This window comes from Puntigrus tetrazona, unplaced genomic scaffold (genome assembly GCF_018831695.1).
Source record: "Puntigrus tetrazona isolate hp1 unplaced genomic scaffold, ASM1883169v1 S000000270, whole genome shotgun sequence".
NCBI lineage: Eukaryota > Metazoa > Chordata > Actinopteri > Cypriniformes > Cyprinidae > Puntigrus > Puntigrus tetrazona.
The window spans coordinates 383,278-402,935 of record NW_025047932.1 but is presented as its reverse complement, the minus strand read 5'-3'; positions in this window follow the sequence as shown (position 1 = coordinate 402,935).

Genomic DNA, 19,658 nt, shown 5'->3' with positions numbered 1-19,658 from the left:
CCTGGTATATATATGTGTGTGCTGTGTATATTCATCAAGTGAATATATATATATATATATATATATATATATATATATATATATATATATATATATATATATATATATATATATATATATATATATATAATTTTTTTATTTATTTATTTTTTTTTATTTATTCATTTATTTATTTATTTTTAAACAGGTAATGATGTCATAGAGAAAACCCACTTAATAATTTTTTTAAATTAAAAATATATATATATATTTTGTCTTGAACAAAAGATACAGCTTTGATTTGAAGCAAAAAAAAAGGATTTGAAAATTAACTAGAAATACTTCAAAGTATTTAAAGTGACTCTATAATGATTTTAATGAGGGACAGAACTACAAGCATTAGAAATGATAATCATTGAATTACTGAATCATGAATATTGATTGAAAATTGTACATTTACTGCAAAATATGTTCTTTCATTTCATCGTCTGATTTTTTAAACTAGCACTACAGTGAAAGAAAGAAAGAAAGAAAGAAAGAAAGAAAGAAAGAAAGAAAGAAAGAAAGAAAGAAAGAAAGAAAGAAAGAAGCAGTAGTTCCCCTTTATGAAGAAAATTATGGGATTTTTTTTTTAAAAATATTCTTCTCTGATAGTCTCTTTCAAAATAACATATTTTCATATTTGTGTTTAATATATGTTTATTATTGTCACACCTCTGGACTTTTATTTTTTTTATGTTGAGCCACATGTTGTCTGTGCCCTGCCTTCCCATTGTGTTTAATTGTATTATTGTCTGCAGCCGTGTCTTGTTAATTGAGTTCATTTCCTCGTGTATTTAGTCCTGTGTGTTTTGAGTTCACGTTGTCCGATCGTTAAAGTCTCTGAAGTCCGTGAAGTCCCTACGTGTGGTTTTTCTTTTGTTCTGCCTACCTGCCTCTTGTATATTTATTTTGCCTTTTTGGAATTAAATCTATTTAAGTTTATTTCGAGTCTCGAGCGCTCTTTTCCTTCTCCCGACAAAACCACGGAAAACGTGACAATTCTAGCAGAACTGACCTGCTCATAGGATCATTGAGTACAGTGAAGAATAGTTGGCTAATCATTTTTTATTCTTTTTGCAGATTAAACAATATATGGAGTGCTTTCTTTAAGAAAATGCTTCTTTTTTTTTTTACTTCAAACTTTAATTACTTCTACACTCAAGTGTGGTAAGAAGAATTAAAAGTCTTAATGAAGGATCTCTCAGAGACGAAGGAACTTCTAGAGAAAGAGCTCATGTTGAACAAGAAGAAGAAGAGGAGAAGAGGAGAAGAGGAGAAGAGAAGAAGAGAAGAAGAGAAGAAGAGGAGAAGAGAAGAAGAGGAGAAGAGGAGAAGAGGAGAAGAGAAAAAGAGAAGAGGAGAAGAGGAGAAGAGGAGAAGACGGGGCTGAAATGATGAAGTACAGCTAAACCGATTCATGCTTCACTAAAGACTGAGATCTTCTGCTCCTCAGTGATTCAGACGTTTAAACACAAACACGAAGGAGCATCCAGAAGCTCTATATTTGAGTTAACTACAACTACAGCGCTCTCCCTGAAGTCTGTGGATCTGCTGAAGACAGCATCTGCTCGCTGAGCTCTTGAGAGTCGAGCAGAAACAGTGACTTCAATGGAAAAGAATGCACGGCGCTCTCAACCCTCCCCAGTATGTTCTCTTTCTCTCTGACTCTTGAAAGCCACAGTTTTGCGGTGAATAGGAAGGACTGTAATGTGCAGCGATGACCACAGCCTCCCCTTAACTTTTCCTCCGGCTCGCTCGCTTTTTTAGCGTTGCCACGTCTGATGAGCTGTCAGTAACCGACCCAAAGCAAAGACAGGGGAAAAAACTCCGGTCTGGAGTCTCTGGGAAACGACGGCTCGCTAATGCTTTCGTAGCGGGCCGTCGCATATCACGAGAAAAGCTAAAATGCTTTCTTTTTAGAGCCATGCACCATATAAAGTGAGTTTCTGCACGCTCTCAGAGAGAGAGAGAGACTGCTGCACACATGCTCTGATGTGGGAATAGAAAGAGAATTTATTTTCTTCACCATGGAAATCTGGGTAATCATTTTCAGATGTTCTCAGTGACTCGCAGCTTCATCATGTCGGACCAGGTAACACCGCCATCAAACAACAAGACTAGTTCTCCGGCGCTTTGTATATTAGCTGGAAACCAGTCTCTGAAGTGCATCCCAGTATCACGAGCCTGCTTTCTCCCAAGGGTTTTGTTTCCTCGTCTTGCTTCGTTGGGGACATTATCATCGGTTTGATTACAGACCGTCTCTGCATTTAATAAGAAATAGTTCAATCTCTGTTTCAGTGCTTGGACACGATCTGTGTTGTTAAAAGCGTTATATAAATGATTGAAATGACAGGATTTCAAGACCTAACTTGCACCAAATGTAGTTTTTTTTATGTTAATTGTGGACATATTTGCACAACTCGTAACGGAAGGACTCGCTAGAAACGGAGAAGATGAATGATGGAGAAAGTCCACCGAAAGAAATACAATATATTTCAGGCTTTGCTTCCCTTTGAGAGTCTTCTGAGTTCAAAAGATAACTGATAGCAGGTTTATATGAACTCCAAGGATTTCATTTAGCAGAAGAAGAGACATCACAGAGAGAAAACGCTTTTTTTCCCTAAATTAAAGAAAAGCTGGTAACACACGTCAAGGGAAGCGTTCCTAAGACGTCCATAACTGTCCCGAAGACAGTGTTAATAAATGATGGAGTTAAAGAACGGTAAATGTGAAAAGTGGAGGAAAGTTCACAATTACAAGAACCAAAGTTGTAATAAATGAAAATATCACATACCACCGTTTCAAAATATAAAGTCGCAATCACGAGAACCAAAGTCGAGAATGCAAAACATTCAGTTGCAATGGAGTTGTAATAAAAAAATCCCGATTATAAGAACCAAAGACACAAAGACAAGATAGAGTCGCAGTTCTGAAAATATAGTGGCACTTACGATAACCAAAGTCACCATTACGAGTCAATCCTGAGGTTTATTAAGTATCTGCAAATGAAAATCACGCAAAACACAAAAATCCTCCTTAGTTACTGTTGCTATGTCCTATCACGCCTCTCTCATGTTCAAATGCAGTGGTATGAAACAAGGTCAAGTGCAATTTTTTATATTTACTACAAAATAAACACGAATGAACATCAGAAGGCGTTCTACACCACAGATAATCTGCTCTCTTGCCTGATTCGTTTGTGACCACAAATGCAGATACAACGCACAGCTAGTTCGGCTATCGCTATTGGGAAACACTTTGTCGTAATTGCGAGAAATTAAGGCACAGCTGCTAAATATGAAGTATATAACGTTGCATGTATGTGTTTGTTCTCACAGGTTTGATCTAACAGTGATTGCAGCTGATCACAAATCACACGCAGCCACATAAACACACGAGAACGCATGAACACTATAATACAATGAAGCTGTGAGGGTTTAAATTATAGGTCAGTCGTGGTCAGCGGAGGTCCAGACACACACACACACACACACACACACACACAGAGAAAGTGGCGGGCACAGAAGATCTCAGCGTGGACTCGCTGGGCACTCGGTTAAGGCTCAGCAAACCCTGCTTAAAATATATGACCAAAATGAGAGGCTGTTAAACCAAACAGGGGAAAAAGTGGCAAAGCAGCTCTTTAAAATGTTTAGAGGGATGTGTCTCTCCCGCGCCGTCGGAGGGAAAAGACTTCAGTCCAGTGAGTGATTCTCCCTCCGTCTCTCGCTGGATCTCAGTCCGCTTTACAAACAACATTTGTAGTTTTTACACAAAAATATGGCGGCTGTTGTTGCCAGAATAAAGCGTACGCACAAAACTACATTTACAGTAAAAACTGTAATTTACTGTAAACCACCGTAATCACCATGGTAACACGTGACGCTTAAATAATAAAATAAACATTCGTTAAACGACAGAAGATGTAACATAAAGCCCAAATGCTAACAAAAACGACTAAACACGTGATTATTTCAGCACAATGCTTTCAAAGGTGTAATATTGTGTGTGTAAATTTAACATGGATTTGTTTTTACTGTAAATTTTACTGTAAAATTACAGCATTTTACTGTAAAATTAACATTCATTTTACATGTAATTCTGGTTAGATGTTTTACAGTTTCTCTCTGTATGTAGTACAGGAATTTACTGGTTTTTTTTTCGTTTACGAGATTTTACTGTTAAAAGTACACTTATTTTTCTCAGTGCACCTTTCTCAAATTTTGAGCCAGGCTCTCGGACGTCGTGCTCTTTCTGTGAATGTTTGCAGATTAAAACTAAGGACAAAATCAGGACAAAAAGAGAGAGGAGAGAGAGACTCAGGAGGAGAGAGAGAGAGAGAGAGAGAGAGAAAGAGAGAGAGAGAGAGAGAGAGAGAGAGAGAGAGAGAGAGAGAGAGAGAGAGAGAGAGAGAGAGAGAGAGAGAGAGAGAGAGAGAGAGAGAGAGAGAGAGAGAGAGAGAGAGAGAGAGAGAGAGAGAGAGAGAGAGAGAGAGAGAGAGAGAGAGAGAGAGAGAGAGAGAGAGAGAGAGAGAGAGAGAGAGAGAGAGAGAGAGAGGTCTGGGGGGCGTAAATCACACACGAACCTTTGAACCCTCAGAGAACCTGAAGGAAAAGAGAGAGAGAGGTCTGGGGGGCGTAAATCACACACGAACCTTTGAACCCTCAGAGAACCTGAAGGAAAACATTTCATCAACAACATCTTCTCTCAAACCAGCACACAAAGAAGTGTCTAAAGTTATACGTTAGGCTTTGCAGGTTTGTTTCTGCTCTTCACGAGAAGAGTCCATGACGTTTGAGTTTTAAAGCCAGAGATGATTCCAGATGGTTTTAGTCTGCGCTCTTATAACAAGCGTGAACATCGCCAGTGGAAAAACATCCTCGTTTCTGCTGGAGTCGCTCCAAGATGTGCTGCTTTACCTGAGTGAACCAGCAGACGTCCTGAAGGAAGTAGAGCACACTAACTTTAACCTTTTAGACACTATAGTATACTATACTATAACCTTTTCATTCTATGATAGTGATAAATAGCATTAGACTGATCAGAAAACCTGGTGGAGCATCAACTAATTCCACTCAGTTTTCAGACTTTTGTTCTTGAAGTTGTAAGAATTTGTGAGAAAAGTCATAATTACCTTTCTTATTCATGTTTCATAAGACGTTGATCTGAACCTGAAATTTTACAGTGGAATGATTGAAATACTATTTTACTCTTGTAATCTTTTATTTAGCGTTTACAGCTTTAAAAGAAGTCATTAGATATCAGAATTTAATACTAACTCTTCAGAAGCTGAGCAAAGAACAGACTCTTTCACAGAAAAACATTGTTTTTGGATCAGATTTTACCATCATTCCAGTTTCAGGTTCATTTATATTAACAAATGTAGGCCATAAAAACATAAGAGTCTCATAGCAGTCTCTAAAATAAAATAAAATAAAATAAAATAAAATAAAATAAAATAAAATAAAATAAAATAAATGTATCCATTTCTCTTTTATGCCAAAAATCATTAGGATATTAAATAAAGATCATGTTCCATGAAGATATTTTGTACATGTCCTACCATAAATATATCAACATTTTATTTCTGGACAACTTTAAAGGAGGTTTTCTCAATATTGAAATTTTTTTGCTCCCTCTGATTCCAGTTTCTTCAGACCTCAGACAGATATTGTCCGATCCTAACAAACCAGACATCAATGGAGGGATGATTTATTCAGCTTTCAGGGTTATGCAGATCTCATTTGACCCTTATGACTGTTTCTGTGGTCCGGGGTCATAAATATACCTTCTGTCCGTAGCATTATAAGCATGATGGCACCGTCATATTCTGTCAGATAAACCCAGAGTGGTCCAAACCAATGATTTCCAGTAAACTCATATAAGGTCTGGTTTGCTGTAGTCCCCCGCGGGCAGCAGTCTATAAAGACGCCTGTGGAGTGAGCGAGTAATTACAAGCAGCTTATATGAACAAGGGAAGGTTTTAGATTATCAAGCATTTTACTAATCACTAAAGAGATAGATTCTCTTCCTTGTTTTGCCTGGAACATCTCTCTGTCCCCGTGCTGAACGTGTGATGGACGGCTGTCGGCTCTGTGTGTGACGATCAGCGTTTGAGAGGAAACACTTAGAAACACAAAACAAACTGGAGCCTCGGGTGGTAAAACGAGTCTGGCTCTCCACCAGAGCCTTCTCTCCGGCGAAGGAGACGCCTTCTGTTGGTCGGAGCGAGAAGCACAGACCCGTCTGTGAGAGCACTTTCATTTAAGTTAACCCCTTGTTTTCCAGCGTGTCCAGCAATCCAAATATGACTATGAACATTGTATATTACAGAAAACAACGTTGATTTATAAGTTGCATATGCATAAGGTTAGTTCTGATCGTATTCATCAAATATGCATTAAATCAAAACGCTATTTTTAAACTTTTAAGCAATCCTGTAAATGCGTTACGGTTTAAAATATTAAACATAACTATTTAAGTCACATCGAAATGGTCTATGCAGACGGAATTAATTAAAAGAAATGGAAGAAATTCATATATTTTATTTAGCAAGGATGCATTAAATTGATCAAAAGCGAGAGTAAAGGCATTCGTAACGTCACTCATCTGCTCCAAAAGCAATAAATACTGTTCTTTTGAACGCTCTGTTCATCAAAGAATCCTGAAAAAGCATCAGAGTTTTCAACATTGATATGTTTCTTAGCAAATCAGTATATTATAACGATTTCTGAAGATCATGTAAAGTGAAATAAATGACACTTTATCTCAGAAAACAGGTGTTTCCGTTAGAATGATATCTCTTGACTTTCTCTTGAGGAGTGTTGGGGATCTTCAGGTTTCTGGGGTCTCTCACAGACAGGTGCTCCACACACTAAACCTCCGTAAACAGAAGCAATCAGAACTAGCCGGCAGGTCAAAGCTCGCTGATTTACGACTCTTCTACGGCACACAGATGGGAAGCAGAGCTCTGCCTTCAAATATCTCTCAGGAAATACCAGGAAGGAAACACAGAAGGGTCTGGATGGAAAGCGGAGAAAGCAGAGACACTTGTGTGAGACCGAACACGAGACTGTGAGAGAACATGCTTTCCTTCAAGAGCCTTTATCAAAACACCACCACATTTACATGGATGTTTATGTTATTATCACGTGATCCCATTCCTTTTCTCTGCGTCGTCACTCTTGCCCCCAAAAACGAGACAAAGACGAGGAGGAAAAATACATGTGCCAATAGGGAGTGGGCGGGGCTTATGCACCAGCTCTCTGATTGGCCGACGGAGATGGCCATATTTAGTTGAGTCATTTCTCAGACCACAGCATGGTCCAGTTTTTGCTCTTTTTCTTCTCTTTGTCACATCATGGAAAGTCTGGCCAAGTCCTCCGAGCCGTCCCCGAAAGCTGGCTCGTCTGTAGAGTGTAGTTTTTCACCGTTTCATCTCAAAGAACAGCTCTTTTTTAGTTTGCAAAAACAACTGGTCGTTTTAACGGTAAAGGGCTGTAAAAATCGATAGCTCACCCCCCCAGACCACCCAAGAATCTGTTTCTTCACGAGAAGAAACGTGTCTCTGCAATGAAAGTGAATGGGTGCCGTCGGAATGAGAGTCTGATAAAAACATCAGCACTCCAGTCCATCAGTTAACATCTGGAGAAGACAGAAGATCAAACTAATCCGGCATTAAGATGTTTTTAAGTGAAAAACGAGTCACTAATTTATAACATTGCTTCCTCCAGCGAAAAAGCAGAAGTTAAACCAAGTTAAAAGAACAGTTTTTGTTATCAGATATGAGCGTTTGTGACGCTGTTTTGTATGTACGGTATGACACTGTGCATCTTCTTTATTTTCTAAACACTTGAACTTAAATCTCTCTGTATTATTACAGGGTTTCGTGTAATTACCACTGCTAGTTAAAGCTCAGACATTGCTGCCGTATTTTTACTGTAAATCTGATGTGTTTCCCGTTTCGTATTAATTCGTAAATGAAGAGGAGAGCACAGATGATGGTTTGTGAGTCATGTAACTTGAGCTCTCAGTATCTGCTTCTCATTAGTTTCTCACATTTTCCCACTTCTGTCCGACTCTAAGCTCATCTCCCTGAAAGAAAGAAAGAAAGAAAGAAAGGGTTAAGATGTGGATCATGTAGAGCCGAGGATGCCTCGTTTCTTCATTTGTCAGGCCTGCCACATCATCATCATCATCATCATCATCATCATCATCATCATCGTCGTCGTCGGGAGGAAGAATGGTCCAGAAACACACACCAGCTCCGTCCCAAACCTGCTTTATCTGCTCATTGTCCAGCAGACAGCCTCTGAAAGGAGTCTCTTGACACTCCACGAACAATTCATTCAAACACAGATTAAAAATACACTGATTTGATCAACACTTGATGCATGCAAAACATTTTCAGCAACTTGCAATGACTAAAAAATGCAAGCTTATGCATGTTTCTATTAAAAATATTCAAATGCGCCAAATATTTAAAGTGAATTTCATTTTTTGCAATAAATGTAATAATTTACATTTACTAATAATAATTATGTGAAATTATATTATCGATTATTATTATTATTATTGATAACATATTCATTTTCCCTTTCATTATAAATATATATGATGTAATTGTATAATATTACAAAATAAAAATGTTTTTAGTAATAGCTGTTACTATTTAGCCAATAATGTTACAAATGTTTATATATTATATATTAAAATATATAATATTATAATATTTTAATGTAGTATTATATTATAGTTCTTTAGGACTGAATACCAATTATTTAAAAATATTAAGAGACTTTTACAGACCCAAAACCTTTAAATGCAAATGTAGGTTTATTTATGTATTTATTTTTTTTACATTTTTTTTGTTTTACATTTCTAAAAAAACATAAATTTTTTATAAAAATTTGTACATAAAAATAATTTGTGGGGAGGGGAAAGCAAAAATAAAGAAATACGCACATTATAATTTCAGGACTCGGTGGTCTGAAGTGATTGTGTATAAAAGAGCGTGGCATGAAGGAGCACTACTGTACAATAATAAAGGGTTATAAACTCACAAAGCCAACAAGAAAGCCTTCAATAAAGACCAAACACAGGCTTGTGATGAAAGCATGATCATCATGCCCACCTCTTCGACGGCGCTAAACAAACCTCACCGCTCTCCATCTATTTTTAGGCCCACATCACGAGCGTTCGGAGCCGTTTGACCCCGCGCGGGAAACCATCTGTCCCTCCCCTGCTCTCGGCCGAACGTGTCGAGACGAAGAGCGCAGCATTCCTGATAGCAACTAAAACATTAGCAGCAGACCCTGCCTGAGTGTGTGTGTGTGAGTGTGTGTCTGTGTCTGTGTGTGTGTGTCTGTGTGTGTGTGTGTCTGTGTGTGTGTGTGTGTGTGTGTGTGTGTGTGTGTGTGTGTGTGTGTGTGTGTGTGTGTGTGTGTGTGTGTGTGTGTGTGTGTGTGTGTGTGTGTGTGTGTGTGTGTGTGTGTGTGTGTGTGTGTGTGTGTGTGTGTGTGTGTGTGTGTGTGTGTGTGTGTGTGTGTGTGTGTGTGTGTGTGTGTGTGTGTGTGTGTGTGTGTGTGTGTGTGTGTGTGTGTGTGTGTGTGTGTGTGTGTGTGTGTGTGTCAACTCAGAGTGTAAACTTGTTTAGAAAACAGTGTCAACTAAGAGTTTAGTTGTGTGTTGTATAAAAATAAAAATAATTAGATAATCAGGTGATACCAATTCAGCTCGACTAATTACCGAGCAGTGCTTCATTCTGTTCTGATTCAGTCTGTGGTGAAAAAGATCAAGAACAATAAAAAAACACACGCTTAGGCAAAACATCCTTTCTGGGTATAATATGTCACAGTTTACATTATTTTGCTCTCCTCGCATAAATCAACTCTAGTGTCCTGCACCCACTGGTACAAAAAAATACATAAAATTATATCTGGTGTGTGAATAATTTTTAGTTTGACTGTATATGCATATATTTATCTCAGTGTTTGGTTTGGTTGTGATTCAGTCTGAGAAAAGATCAAGAACAATAAAAATACTGCTCACATCCTCTCTCTCTCTCTCTGTCTCAGAACAGAACAACTAACTCACTCTAACTAACTCTCTCTCTCTCTCTCTCTCTCTCTCTCTCTCTCTCTCTCTCTCTCTCTCTCTCTCTCTCTCTCTCTCTCTCTCTCTCTCTCTCTCTCTCTCTCTCTCTCTCTCTCTCTCTCTCTCTCTCTCTCTCTCTGTCTCTCTGCTCTCTCTCTCTCTCTCTCTCTCTCTCTCTCTCTCTCTCTCTCTCTCTCTCTCTCTCTCTCTCTCTCTCTCTCTCTCTCTCTCTCTCTCTCTCTCTCTCTCTCTCTCTCTCTCTCTCTCTCTCTCTCTCTCTCTCTCTCTCTCTCTCTCTCTCTCTCTCTCTCTCTCTCTCTCTCTCTCTCTCTCTCTCTCTCTCTCTCTCTCTCTCTCTCTCTCTCTCTCTCTCTCTCTCTCTCTCTCTCTCTCTCTCTCTCTCTCTCTCTCTCTCTCTCTCTCTCTCTCTCTCTCTCTCTCTCTCTCTCTCTCTCTCTCTCTCTCTCTCTCTCTCTCTCTCTCTCTCTCTCTCTCTCTCTCTCTCTCTCTCTCTCTCTCTCTCTCTCTCTCTCTCTCTCTCTCTCTCTCTCTCTCTCTCTCTCTCTCTCTCTCTCTCTCTCTCTCTCTCTCTCTCTCTCTCTCTCTCTCTCTCTCTCTCTCTCTCTCTTATCTCAGTCCCCCTCAATCCTGGAGCTTTCTTAAAGTGATAGTATGCTAAATAAATATTCATTTACAGGCACTATCATGATCTGTATTGACTTGCATGCTCTTAAAGGGACAGTTCACTGCATATTTAATATCTTTAAGAATGTTGGTAAACTGGACGTTAACACAGAGCTGATCGGATACTTCAAAGTTGCAAGGGGACCTGGGTTGGTTGCCAGGGTGTTGCTATGCAGTTGCTAGGGTACTCAGAGTAGTTGTTAGAGAGTATTTATAGATAGATTATCTCTAAAGCATAAAACCTTTGTGAGTTCTTTTTCCAAAGAAAGGGGGCTGATCTTTAAAACATCTTGAGCTGGTGTCACTGTGAGTAAAACAGCAGGTATAATTAACAATGATTGAAAAACCAGACCCCCGTCAATAAAATCTATAAAATCAATCAGTCGTTCAATAGTCTGTATATTTTCTCATCGGCTGCCTGTGAAAAGAAATATCAAACAGTCACCATTTCTCGTTTTCTACGTCTATCCAAAAGCAAGTCTTACTTTTTCCATGCCCTCATGCGAAACCCGACCCCTTTTCTTTCTCCCGCAAAGAAGTCGCCTCATTTGGACGAGCTGGCCTGAGACTGTGAAAAACAACGCATCTTTAATGTAGCATCTTTTCCAATAATCATTCGGTTAAATGCGACCGTTTGCTGGTTTCCTCACGCGAGCTCAGGAACATCTTGAAGTGTTTAAGCAGATGGTGTGAAACACAGCTTCGATAACGAGACTCTTTCAGCAGGACGCTGCGACTAAAACTCAGCCAAGATGGCTGCTTTAAAACACATTATTTTGGCCAAACAAGACAAACGTGAGCGGTTCACTCCCAGAGGAGACAGACAGACCTGAAACCTCTCTGTGGTGACGGGAGCCCCGCTGAACTTGTTTAAACGCAGGAGCACATTATCATCGCATGAAGATGAAGCTGTTCTACGCCTGCTGGAGTTTCTAGCTTTGAGAAGTAATTGTCTGGTTAGACGTCTCAGAACCGCAAGAAAACCACGTCTCCGCCCTTCTTTCTTCCCAGAGACGTTTAGCTCCAGAGATCTGTCCTTGCTCTCTCTCTCTCTCTCTCTCAGGAGAAAGCAAAGATGGTGACTTCGTCTAGGATTTCCCACGGGCTATTTTGTATCGCTCCCTTTTTTTCTATTCAATCTCTATTGCTGAGAAGACCTCTAATTAGAGAACAGCAAAAAAACACAATATCTAGGAATCTTCATTAACGCATGAACTTATGCTCCAGTTGTTCATAATCACTTCTTGAACCTTTAACATCCATGGAAGCTTTACAGTAGAAAGGGTTTTCTTAAGATTAACAAAATGTTCTTCACGTTAAGAAAAAGCTTCTTTTGAGAGCCTTTGAATGAAAGTTTGTTTCTAAGACTAGATGATTGGATGAAGGGCAGATCATTCAGATCCAGCGTGGAGGAGGTGGCTTTCTCAAGCGTTTCTCAAACATCGCTGATGCTGGGACTTCAACATGCTTTCACTGTGTAAGCGTGCATAAGATTTTCCATCTGCGAGGAAGAGCTGCAAACGACCGCTCCAGATGTTTTCAGACGCAGAAGCAGACTCTCTGTTGCCCTCTGTTGTTTAGAAAGACTGATCTGATCTGGCCCAGACTAAACCCAGACTAAACTCTATATCTACAGTAGAAAGCTCAAACAAAGTACCTCTTTATTTCTACTTTCTACTATTTCACACCATGTGATGCCATTCAAACATGTTTTATATTTGTTTATATAGTAAAAACAAGAAAATAAATGCTTGGCTTTTACAAGAAAAAACTGTTTCACACTGCTTGCCAAATATTTGTGAGATTCATCAGCTATTTTGCAAATACTTTAAAATAGATAGTACTCATTAAATTCTTCATTTGCTGCTAAATTAATATTCAGTGTGGTAGTTGTGAAGTTTAGTCGTTGTGTAGGACTAGGGACGTAGAATAAGTTCTTGCATTAATAGATGCTTATTCAACACTAATAAATGGCTAATATTCTAGTAATATGAATGCTGATATGTGTACCCGTAAAATAAAGTGTTATTGCAATTTCTGAGAAAAAAAAGCAGATTTTTCTTTGTATTTTTTCATAAAACTGATCACACATGGTCAATGCCATCTATAAGGTCACTGTGAGCAAAATAATCTGAAATGAGATTATTTTGAGTTTCTTTGTGGTGTTTGTGTGAGTCTATGGCACAGACACACTTTATATGAGCTCAGTAATGATCTATTCTGAATGAGAACAACGCTCTGGATTCGGGCAGAAGTGTTAAGTATGAGAGAATAAATCACACGTCCCATCTTCAGACAACAAATAAAGCTTTTCAGGCAGACCTGTGTGAGACCCTGAGACAACGATTTACTGGTTTTATGGAAATTCAACATTGTGTTCAGTAATTTACGAGGAGCTGTTTGGTGATTTACGGAGGTCTGGCGCTGGTCGTGTCTTCAGATGTGATCTACAGACAGCGTCTGCTCTCTAAACCCGAGCTAACACACATTACAGCATTTCAGGCACAACAATACACCTCTGTGCATTTTGATTCAAAGATAAAAAGCTGAATATACATTAGATTTAACCTACACTAGCAATCAAAGCACTGGGGACTGGAGAGACTTTTAAAACGTTATTAAGAGAAGATCTGCTCACCAAGACTGCATTTATTTGATCAAATATACGATAAAAACTGCTTAATTAAAACAGCTGTTTTTTATGCATATATCTGTTAAACTGTCATTTATTTCTGTGATTTTCAGCATCATTACTATTTTCTGCATTAAAACATGATTATTATCAGCATTAAAAACAGTTGTGCTGCTCAATATATATTTGTGGCCCTTATTTTTTCGTGTTTCTTTGATGTATGCATCTTGCATTTCTTTATTCTCAATGAATAGACAAAAAATGCTTAACAGAGACCATTTCAAAGACAACTGAACGTTTGCGAACGGAAAGAGTGAATCATGCAGAGGTTAAATGCAGCTCACCCGTAATCCTCTCTGCCTTTAAACAAGCCATAAAAACAATCTTTTTTTCCAGTAAACTCTGGCGTGAGTGTTATTATGCGCAGACAGATGTAAAGCGCTTCAGCGAAGTGTTATTGTTTCTGAGATAAAACACTGCATTACTGCTTTGCTGCGGCAGAAAGACCCACATCAGGTGTCAAAACGAGCAAAAATGTGTTCGAGGATTTTTATCCCTCACACAAACACTGTTTTTGGACGCTGCTTCGGTATAAACAGTTCCCCTCGGAGAGCAAGCTGTAAGACCTCCTCCGTTACAGCTCAAAGCACTGAAGTGTGTCCAGAGAAAACACACACTCTCACACACACACACACACACACACACACACACACACACACGCTCAGACACATGGAAGAGTGGACAGAGACCGGATGCCGAGACACGCTTCTACACACAACCCCCACTGACTAAATAAACCTGCTGCGTACACCAACAATAATGGATTTCCTCAGAAATAGAGAAACATCCTCAGATGAATTATTTTGTCATTATTCTAAAACTCTGCTTCCTTCCACGTCTTAGAAACACACAGACACAGGGAAGTTATTCTGCGATACACGCTGTGCAATAATTAAGTGCACAAGCTTTTTAGGTGGCTTTGGTTTCTCACAGGGATTATTTTAAAAAGTCATTAACCGAACCAAGCAGCTACGAGATGGATCACTGAATGACAAACTATGACTTTAAGAGCTGGTCGCTAGTAGTTATGAATCCGGTCAGAGACAAATAACAGTCTAAATAAATACATTAAATGAGTGCTGTCTAACAATTAATTGCAATTAATCCAAAGGTTTTTGCATAAAAGTGTGTTTTATTTTGGATGCAATTAATCACAATTAATAATTTGAAAGCACTAAAATAAAACTCCTTAAATTATTATAAAGTGCACATCAGGTTTGTTTTAGCTTTTTGATGTTTTTCACCTTCTGTGAACTGAATCATTATTATGTTCGTATCATGATTGTACAGTAGGCTGCTGTCGTGTCTCGCAACTTAGTTTTATTGTAAATGTGGCTAAATGTGCAATTTATGAAAAATAATAAAAAAAGGGATGGATTTTATTATCCAGAATGGCAAAATCAAATAATTCTGATCCAGATGAAGCTTTCTGAACATGAATTCAATTTAAAATACATAAATACAGTCTGTCTTTGTCTTGCCGTTGAATCATTCACTCGACCGATTCGTTCAAAGCGTTGATTCATTTAGAAATGAACTGCTGCTTTAAATCATGTAGCTTCATAAGTGATGATGTTGTGAAAGGTCTTGTACAGGACTGTTGTGTACCAGTAAAATCACACGCAAAATACAGTTAGTCTGAAGATCCGTCACTGCATCACAAACATACACTTTTTGTGAACGTTTATAGGTGAGATTCACAATGTTTATAGAGCATGTGGTATAGTTTATCAGATACAGTTTTATCCCTTATTTATAGTCTTTTATTAGCAGAGAATGGAATGATTGCAGCTCCAAGACAAACCAGTTCAGAGCCATTATATGATCAAGAGGAGAGGCTTTGACTGTCAGCGGGGGCTTATTTAGTTAAAGTACAGACTGTGTGTGTGTGTGTGAGGTGTGTGTGTGTGTGTGTGTGTGTGTGTGTGTGTGTGTGTGTGTGTGTGTGTGTGTGTGTGTGTGTGTGTGAGAGAGTGTGTGTGTGTGTGTGTGTGTGTGTGTGTGTGTGTGTGTGTGTGAGGTGTGTGTGTGTGTGTGTGTGTGTGTGTGTGTGTGTGTGTGTGTGTGTGTGTGTGTGTGTGTGTGTGTGTGTGTGTGTGTGTGTGTGTGTGTGTGTGTGTGTGTGTGTGTGTGTGTGTGTGTGTGTGTGTGTGTGTGAGTGTGTGTGTGTGTGTGTGTGTGTGTGTGTGTGTGTGTGTGTGTGTGTGTGTGTGTGTGTGTGTGTGTGTGTGTGTGTGTGTGTGTGTGTGTGTGTGTGTGTGTGTGTGTGTGTGTGTGTGTGTGTGTGTGTGTGTGTGTGTGTGTGTGTGTGTGTGTGTGTGTGTGTGTGTGTGTGTGTGTGTGTGTGTGTGTGTGTGTGTGTGTGTGTGTGTGTGAGTGTGTGTGTGTGTGTGTGTGTGTGTGTGTGTGTGTGTGTGTGTGTGTGTGTGTGTGTGTGTGTGTGTGTGTGTGTGTGTGTGTGTGTGTGTGTGTGTGTGTGTGTGTGTGTGTGTGTGTGTGTGTGTGTGTGTGTGTGTGTGTGTGTGTGTGTGTGTGTGTGTGTGTGTGTGTGTGTGTGTGTGTGTGTGTGTGTGTGTGTGTGTGTGTGTGTGTGTGTGTGTGTGTGTGTGTGTGTGTGTGTGTGTGTGTGTGTGTGTGTGTGTGTGTGTGTGTGTGTGAGGTGTGTGTGTGAGGTGTGTTTGTGTGTGTGTGTGTGTGTGTGAGTGTGTGAGGTGTGTGTGTGTGTGTGTGTGTGTGAGGTGTGTGAGGTGTGTGGTGTGTGTGTGTGTGTGTGTGTGTGTGGTGTGAGGTGTGTGTGTGTGAGGTGTGTGTGTGTGTGTGTGTGTGTGAGGTGTGTGAGGTGTGTGTGAGGTGTGTGTGTGTGTGTGTGTGTGTGTGTGGTGTGTAAGGTGTGTGTGTGTGTGTGTGTGTGTGTGTGTGAGGTGTGTGAGGTGTGTGTGTGTGTGTGTGTGTGTGTGTGTGTAGGGTGTGTGGTGCGTGTGTGAGGTGTGTGAGTGTGTGTGTGAGGTGTGTGAGTGTATAATGTGTGTGTGTGTGTGTGTGTGTGTGCTGCCTCAAGCTGTCTTCACCTAATAACATTTCAACCATGCAAAGAAAAGTGCTCTAGGGTTGCTACATCTCTTTTTTTACATGTTAAAAGTTATATGAAGAATGTATTGTACTGCATGTGTTTAATCTCTGGCTGGGAAGCGTTTCACACGGTGGCCGAGCAAAAACTGTTTGTAATAAAACTTAATTGCATTTTAAAACTGATCTTGGAGAATGTTGTTTCATACGGATTACTCCTGATTCTTCTAACCCCAAAACTTTTTTTAAGAGATTTTTAGTATTTTTTTAAATGGAAAGATCCACTGATGTTGAAGGTTCTTTATAGAGGCCAAATAGAACCTTTATTTTTAAGAATTTGTGGATTTCTATTGGAATCATAATTTGCAAAAGACTTTGACAAAACGTTTAGAAAAGCAGTGGATCCACTTTGGTTCCCATCATCTACTGAAGGAAACTCAATTAAAAGAAAATGAAGGTGTATGCAGAATCAAAACAATACAAGTATTTATCTTCGTTATTTGGTCCAATTGACATTTTTAGAATTGCTGAATAGTTCAAGAGCAACCCTGTTCACGTTCTTCAAAACGTTCCCAAGTTTTGCGGGAAGTTATGGTTGTTTCTTCTTCTTCTCTTCTTTGGTCGCTCGGTGAAGAATGTGACTTCACTTCCTCTGTTTGTTTCTGAGTGTTCATAAACCTTTCCGAGGCCTCTCCTCTCCCTCCTCCTGCATGTAACAGAACTTACCCCGAGGCAATCCATCAAACAGCTGAAGAACGGAGAGGAGAGACGCTGCCAAAGAGAGAATTCCAGCGCTGTGAGTCAGAGCCAAGCACCTTCAGCAGAACAAGCCTCACGAACACGCTCTTCTGCAGGAACACATTCACGGGGTCTCTGTTCCTGACGGCTTGCTGTGAGATCTCTGGTCGTCTTCGGTCTCTCTGCGAGGTCACAGCCGTGCTGTTGTGTTTGAGTCTGGCCTGTTTTCCACAGACACGGAGGACTCGTGTGTTTTATAGTGTTTAAGTGGCCGACAGCGCTCTCTCTGACACACACTTTCTGCTTCCATTTCCCTGTTTATAGTGATGGGGGTGATCTAAAAAAACACTTTTTTCTCATTTGCAATAATGTGTATATATATATACTTTAAATAAAATAAAATGTGCTTTTTAAAATAAAATTTTATTTAAATCTGATGTTCTAAAAAAATTAATTAATTTATTTAAATGAACATTAGAACGTTAAAAAACAAAAACTAATATATATGACACAGTGCATGCGTTTGAATGAAAACTAGGAGTGTCTCAATTCTACTAAACTCTCGTAGATGTGTGCAGATTGAATTTGTTGAAACTAAAGGAATGTTTGTAAAAACTTCACAATCAGTCCACAATATTCAAACGGATCGTTTTGAAAACTTTGAATGATGGTACATTTCTGCATAAAACAAATGCTCACAATAGATGACACATTTTTTAGACTTTGCGTCTTCTCTTTTCAGCTAACAGCAAGTTTCCTCTCTCTCTCCTCAGAGTGTTTGTGTTTCTGGCCGCCCACTCAGATTAGAAGCAGCTGGATCTTCTGGCCTCCGCGCAGCGGAACGGCTCTGGGGCTGAAGCCCCGCCCACGGGAGGTGTCAGATGCAGCAGGGGTGGAGCCATCACGCTCAGCAGCAGCACAGCTCTGCGGCTGAAGCCCCGCCCACGGGAAGAGTCAGATGCAGCATGGGGAGGAGTTAACACAATACCTCAGGGGGAGGACCCATCAAACATAGAAGAACGGCTCTGGGACCGAAGCCCCACCCACGGGAGGAGTCAGATGCAGCAGGGGTGGAGCCATCACGCTCACCAGCACAGCTCTGGGGCCGAAGCTCCACCCGTGGCAGGGGGGAGGAGCCATCAAACACCCTGACTCCATCACCTATAATTTCTGTGATTACTCCACTCAGATAATTCATGTAATGATGGGCACAATTGTACCCAGATGAGAGTTTTCCCTCAGTTACCATCGTCCCTTCTATCAGATTGTTTCAGGTCTTTTATAGAGTGAAAACAGAAAGATTGAGACTAGTTTAGATACTTCAAACAATCAGACTAACCCTGCTACACGCTTTCCCACGTAAAAAATAAAGTAATACTTTACATGACATGAGCTAAAAATAACCACAGCTGTTTTTTATAGCATTTAAGAAAGATTAATTAATGTATCAAAAATATTAAATACAGTTATGTAAATTGTACCAAAAATCTTTAGACACTGCAAAAATAACTATTTCCCTGCATTTAACAAAAAAATTACTGTATTTTTAGATTTTAAGTTTATTTACGATTTTATGTCACCTTAAATTTAGTTGAAGTTTATGCAATTCGTTTTTATATACGTGTATTTGCAGCTAACTGTATTTATATATACGTATATATATATATATATATATATATATATATATATATATATATATATATATATATATATTTTATTTTTACATATTAATTTCAAGTAGGTGTTTTTATGACCTAAGTTTCAGTGATTTCAGATCTCCTGTAGGACTGAGTTGGTGACAGACACAGATTACTTCGTCCATTTCAGCCGTGTTTTGCTTCTCTAAAGTGCTTCTGGTCGGCGTTCAAACACAACTCACTTCCTGCCTCTCAAACGACTTCATTTCTGTGTGTTCTGGCCGCTTTTGAAGCGTGCGATCCAAGACCCCGACATTTTCATAACTCTCAGCTGTAAGACAGCGGGAGCGCTGCCGTTTATTAACAGGCTCTTAATGATGAATGCAGTTACAGTGCTTTCAACGTCACTTTACTTCCGCTAACGTTCTGCTTTCAGACGGATGCCCCTCGTTAAAGGCGGTGAGTTTAACTGAAAGCGCTGCTGAGGCTTCGGTGTCTGCGGGAGGACAGAGAGGGCATTCACGTCCACATTCACCGGCCAATATGTTCAGGAGTCCCGGGGGACATGTCCACTTAAACCAGGAAGTCTGAGGTTTCCCACAATTCCTCTGAGTCCCGCTGAGCCCAAACATCCAGAGGATCAAACCCGGGTCAGAACAGCTCCGGAGGGATCAGACTCACCGGGTGATGGGAGCTGTTACTAATACTAGTCTGACTAATCTGCA